Genomic DNA, 6,374 nt, shown 5'->3' with positions numbered 1-6,374 from the left:
GGTAATCCGCGAGACGCTAGTTTAACCAGGCGACGCTCAGACGCTGTCGCGAACTTCGAAAGGCCGTATCAGCCGTTAAGAATCAGACGCGAAAAGCCGCAGCACGAAGTGAACGGCAAGCTAGGCAGGTAGGAGTCGGTATATTATCTCTATGGCGGGTAGTAAAAAATAAAACACAGCATCAACAACGCGAAATATTATATATTATTTTATGAAGAACTATTATTAGCAAGATACCATGCCACTTAAACAAGAGAGGAGGTTGTATTACATCTGCTTCGTCTTTGTAAGTGTGAAACTGTGGATCGGCTGTTACAGCGCGTTATAAAAAAAAATACTCGAAAATAAAAAACTGCACCCTGGATTCAAACTTCAGGTCGTATTCGACAGGTGAGTTATAAAACGTGTTCTAAAAAGCGATTGAGATCAGCGTAGCTCGTGTATGTATTGTAACGGTATTAAGATTCGTTTTGTCTCTACAAATTGTGCGGCCCTGGAAACAGCAACATTTAACGGGACTTAGCCGATGCACGAAGAGGCGCGCTCGTCGTGGGACCTCGAAACGCATTTTGTTTTTTCATCTCATGTCGTACGCCCTAGATCATTAGCAATTATGATCAAATGCGTTATTGTTAGAGGATATCAGGCTGTGTTTTATAAACACACAGGTTAACTAGAAAGAACTCTCTCGGCTGCGCGCGTCGGTGAAGCGTTCGACCGGAGTGGTTCGGCGCAACGAAAAGTAACCACGACTTGACAGTCGAGAGATTCGTACTAAGTAGGCGTTTTTTGAGACAATGCATTGATGTAGCGCTAAGGCAGCGCAAACAGGTTGTGGTGGTTTCGTATAGATTTAAACGGGGACCTGAAATACTAACGAAAATAGCTGGTGTATCGGCGTTTACTTATACAGACGCTGTGATCTTGACGTTTACGTGAGCTGTTTCATTATTTTAAAGTTATGCGGAGTGAAAATTAAGAACGGTAGAGTGTGAGAAGATCATTTCGTCAAGTTGTGGTTCACATAAATATCAGTTGGTCCTTTTTTATCGCGGGGAAGTTCGGCATCCTCCCCGCTCTCGCGTCGCTGCTGCCGCTTGCAACGGCTGCGCCCATCGGACCATTTGTGAAGCCTGCGAAAAACGAAACTCCTTTTGGGGATGCCGATCAACTCGGACAGTTAAAGATTTAGTCTGACTTGTTCGAGCAGTGTATTGTGGTTGTCCACAAAATAATTTGCTATTATCCATTCAAATTGGCACATGCCTTCGGCGGTGTGGGAAGGGGGAGGGGAGGAGGTAAAGCATTGAGGAATCGTTCCTGGGTTAGATTTCCGACATTGTTTTTTTGAAGCCTCTTTTTTTTCTTTTGAAGGCTAAAAAATAAATCGCCCGCCGCGCATATGACATTTTGAGGAATAGTAATGATCGCCTGGTGTTTTAATTAAACCGCGTCGCTTCGCGTGCAATGTAGGCCATTCTAGCTTCGTCGCGTAGAAAAAAAAAACCTTCCGATTTGCAGGCGTTGGCGAAAATTAAAATGCACTCAAGCAATTTCTTTAAGTTCATACTCATTTACCTAAAGGCGCAAGTGCATTGAAATACCGCGTATGTTTAAGTCACCCTCCACGAAATATATGCCTCTTCGCATTCATCAGTGCAAGAAAAAAAATTTAAATGGTTTACTCCTGTAAACAATTTAAATTTAGGGCCGCACTGCAATTATAAGTCCCTAGATAATAAGTAACATGCTGCATGTTCAACATGTTAAGGCTAAGTCGAATGGGACTAAGTTTGACATCAAGGTAGGAACGGTTGCGAAGGCGTGTGAAGCGTACGGGAAGTTTTGCTTGTCGGATGGGCGAGCATCCGATAGGGATAGAACGAGTTTGCTTGCACTGGTTCGTGCACACCATGAAGCATAGAAACGCTTTGAGACAGGCCGCGGGGTGCAGGTCCAGTTGAAGTTGAAGTTGAAGTTTATTAGGAACTCTGCAAATAATACAGTACATAAATTGGTAAGGAATTGGTAAGTGAAGCCGGAAACGTAATTTTTGGAGGACTTTTTTTTCTTGTTTTTCGACATTCACCCCCCCTCCTTGGTCTTCGCTCGCTTCCCTGTCGTCTGCTCTTATCTGCGCTTTTATAGCATTGGCTGCCGAATGGGTCCTGCCATGACGTTGGCATTGGTGGGCCGATCTTTCGCCGTCGTTGCCAGTGGCCTCCAGAGGGCGGCAAGAACCACATTACTTCCTCCACACTTCTTTTTTCGATGGCTAGCGGGGCCTCTCCTAAGTTTGTTTTCTTCCAACCTGAATACCCATTTTATGTTTCCACAACTGCCGTACCCTTGTTGGCTCGTATAGAACTGAGATTATCCATTGATGCATCCGCAACGGCTAGGTACTTTGGTGTGCGTAACATAAGAATAGCTTGGTTGGTATGCACCTGGCACTGCGATCAATTTGGACACGCCCGCGTCCATACCTACCTGACTCTAACCGAACGTGCGTGAACTGTTCGTCACTGCCAAAGATAATCTAACCTATATTTGACGGGCTTGAGTTCGAAGTTGTCGGGTCGTATGCGAAAACAGACCACAAAGGCTTGCAGGAACAGCATAAAAGACACGAATGAGTTCGGTTCGGTGTGAGTCTTACTCGGCTCGAGGCGTAATAGCTGTCTTAAGTGTAAGCTTGTTCACGTACCCATTATCTCTCTCTCTCTCACACACACAGCACACACGCACGCACGCACGCACGCACGCACACTTCCTAGGGACTTTCTGCATTATTAGATACATTTTTCTTCTAAATAGCATGGTGCGCGCAAGGGACACAGCTCCTGCATTCTTACCTTATGTTACTGTGGAATATACCATGTCTAAAAGAAGCTTTTGTAGCGTGAGCTACACTGGCAGAGGTTGAGCAGTTTCGCGTAGCTCCTGGAGAGCCGTGCTGCGCATTTGCGTAGAGCTGTGATGTCTCACTGCGCACAGCTGGCGCGCGGGAGCGCCGCCCCCGCGATTAGATTGGATTGGATTGGATTAAATTGGATTGAATTGGATTGGATTGGAAATCGTTTTAGCAGCAGTAGCATGATAATTAGCTAATCTTAGACAACCAGGAAACCGTAAGAATAACCAGTTTAATCTTAGCTCACGCTACGTGTATCTTGGCATAGCCGAGCTAAGCCACAGGTAATTTTTTTCTATTGCGCTGGTGAGAAAAAGGTCATTGTGGAAAACGTCCAGGGAGGCAAAGGAGGAGGCCGTCGTCTAGGAAAATGCAAATATATTTACATTATGTACAGGGAACCGTCTAAAAATTGCCTCCATCTCCCCGCGAGGGAACCCTCGTGTGATGCGGCGCATCTGGGGGTTCAATTGGCGTTTCCATTGGGTTGATTCTCTACATCGCGTGAAACGTATTGTGAACGTGTAGGATGCCTTCCATCACATACCGATGTTCTCATACACGGGACGATGGAGGCAATTTTACATTTTCATGCACATGCATACGCGAAATGAGAGAGTACACGTGTTTTAGCGGCCACCACCCGCGATACCCGCTTTATATTCACAGCGCTTGAAGGAGACGAGACCGCGGAGGAGAGTCGCGCATGCGCGCACATGCGCACCGGAGCAGCTGTTAACGCAGTGTTAACGCAGCGAAGCGCGCGCCAACCAAGCGCGCCAGCTGTCGTTATGCTAATGCGCCGGAGTGAGAGTGTTGCACACAGCTGTGGGAGAGCCGAACGGAGGAGGGCTGCGGACGGACGCCGCCGCCGCCGACGATGACGCAGGAGGGACATGCCTCAGAGCAAGAGATGCGCCGCATCTAAAAAGCGCCCATCTCATCGCCGCGCCTGGTCGTCTTCCTCTTCATCTCTGGGTCTTCCCGGCCCATCTTCCCGGCCCACAAGGGTTCGTACGAGCGGTGGTGGTGTCTAGTCAGTTTGCTGTTCGTGTCCAGTCCGTGTCCGATCTTTTTTTTTTTTCTTATTTTCGGCCTCCTCTCTCGCCTAGACTTCGCCTTTCGCCTCGCTTTCTGTCTGGCTTTCTTCATGATGAGCACGCCAGGGGATGAGTCACAGACATGTCTTACAACATAGTTTTGTGTGCAGACCAATTTCCGAGGTAGTCGCTTCATCGATGTCCTGTGTTTGCGGTTGACATGCCGGCTTGAATCTTGACTATTTACGTTCTGGGCTCTGTAACGTTCGGTGGCTACACATACTCCTCCCCCCTTCATTGATTTCTGAAAACCTTTGGTGGCTTGGTTGATACTCGATGTTCTTATGTTGGTGCGAGTGTCCCTTGTTGCTCTCTTTCTAGGAGACGATGTGCAACGTTTTTCAGTTCTCACCAGCTTGACGTGACGCTGCCGTGCCGCGGTTGTGGGTTCCGTTGTTTTCTGGTCATTGCACTTAAGTGCTTTGCTTCGTGCGGCCCTGTCCGCGTAGTAGGGTAGCGGCTTCACTTTCGTTGTATCGGCCGTACGCCTTACGATGTACGACTACAGCCGCACCTTTCCGAGGCATTGTCAGGCTTCTCTCGGGATGATGACTTCATGTTGTCGTCTGTGGAATGTGTCTCGATGGTTTTGATTAACCCATCGCTATCTTGTTCCACATCTTCCCTCTCATGAATCACCTTTCGCATAAGGTCTGCAGGGAGGCTCACGGCTGGATACTCAAAAGCATGGGTACACTCAATAACTTGAGGTATGTAGATTTCAGTGGCGGCAACTTCGAAAACTACCCCACCATCAAGGATGTTTTCATTTGGTGCTGATCTGGCGGAAGAATATTGCGTGCGCCCCTTGTGATCTGCTTTCAGCTCCTGGTGTACCGTTTCCAGTATCGTCGTATTTTCAATTCTGAGAGAGGGATACACAGTGGCTTGGCGTACCTCAAGCGCTGTCTTAGCCGAGTCGTAATTCCTTGGAACACACGGTGTCGTTGGGGTTGTTGATGCAGGGACGTTTGAACACTCTCGTGGTCGATGACTGGTTACTGGAACACCCATCGATGTCGTTGAAGTCGTCGGCTTCATGGTGGTTCCGGTATCTTCCTCAAGCTCTGTACTCTCACTTGTAGGACTCGACTCGTACTTTAGTAGGTATTGCCTTTTTTTCTTTTACGAGACGTGGATCGTGAGGGGTATGTGCTATTCGTCCGTAAAGTCTTTGTTCTAGGTAGCGGATAATTATGTATGCTTCTTTAACAGACTGTAAGGCATCGTTGTGTTGGCCGTCAATTGTGGTTTCGGAAGCAAGGGCATCCAGCTTCTCGCTGACAGCAGCAAGTCGGTCGACGCGCTGCTGGAGCCTCGCAATCGAAACAGCAGCCTCGACGTATCTGGCCTTCTCAAGAGTGGGCGTCAGTTCATCGATAAGCTTTCGATGGAATTCTAGAAGGCTGTTCTGGGCAATCCGGAGTCGGTTCCGCTGTCTCGACGCCTCCTCCTGGCTTCGGGGTGAGCATGGCGGTCGAAGAATTGAATTCCGCTGCATAGCTCACCTCGTCGTGTCTCTTGACGTCCGTGGTTTTGGCACCATGTGGAAAACGTCCAGGGAGGCAAAGGAGGAGGCCGTCGTCTAGAAAAATGCAAATATATTTACATTATGTACAGGGAACCGTCTAAAAAGCGCCCATCTCATCGCCGCGCCTGGTCGTCTTCCTCTTCATCTCTGGGTCTGTTGCGCGCGCTGCTTGCGTCATCCTTATCGTCGTCGAAAGTTCCAACAGTCATATATGTCAAGTTCAATTCCAAAGCCTTGTTTGAAGTGAATGACATAATGGCTGTATTTCCACACGTGCATTTGCAATTCTAGAAATTGAGGACGATGGTAACAACGGGTCTTCAATGTGCGTTTGAAAAAGTTTTTTTCAGCAAAGAAATCAGTATAGTAGCAAGTTGCAGTTAGCAAACTGTAATATATGACATTCGAATCACAATAAAAAAATCGTATTTTTTGTCCTGCAGGTTTTTCGCCATGCTCATGACTGGACTAATGTTCTTTATATTTTCAGCTGACCACACGACTGAAATTCGAGGGCGCCCGCCGCGCCTGCCTCCGGTCCTCGCTCCTTCTGCTCGCCGCACAGTCCCTGCAACTGATTGGAGCGTATTCTCGTAAGTGCATCATGCATTATGTTGGTATGGCAAGCTAATTGGTTGTTAAAAGAAGTTGTCCGCACCCGAGCCTGCTCGCTTCGGTATTTGCGCGCACTTTTGCCCGCTCTGAACAAACATGATTGCGACCTGCGCCTATTCAGGGCAAAAGGAGGTGAGAATATTTGAGTGGTTTTCTCGTGATTCCGTTTCTGCGTGTGCGCCCTTCAGATAACGCGTCAAAACGCACGCAGCTT

At 47.9% G+C, this 6,374-nt stretch overlaps 1 protein-coding gene across 1 annotated transcript in view; it reads left to right on the top strand.

The window, feature by feature from the left end:
* The first annotated feature begins 332 nt into the window (after nt 1–332).
* Nucleotides 333–6,374, top strand: part of LOC144165204 (uncharacterized) — a 44,140-nt gene continuing 38,098 nt past the window's right edge. Inside the window, exons 1-2 of the mRNA XM_077695326.1 lie at nt 333–390; nt 6,036–6,138. The gene's annotated coding sequence lies outside the window, so the exon portion shown is untranslated. The remainder of the gene's footprint in view (nt 391–6,035; nt 6,139–6,374) is intronic.

Source organism: Haemaphysalis longicornis, unplaced genomic scaffold, assembly GCF_048455015.1.
Source record: "Haemaphysalis longicornis isolate Haplotype H1 unplaced genomic scaffold, Haemaphysalis longicornis Haplotype H1 scaffold_1, whole genome shotgun sequence".
NCBI lineage: Eukaryota > Metazoa > Arthropoda > Arachnida > Ixodida > Ixodidae > Haemaphysalis > Haemaphysalis longicornis.
The sequence above is the reverse complement of the archived record's forward strand: the minus strand, read 5'-3'. Positions and strand labels throughout refer to the sequence as shown.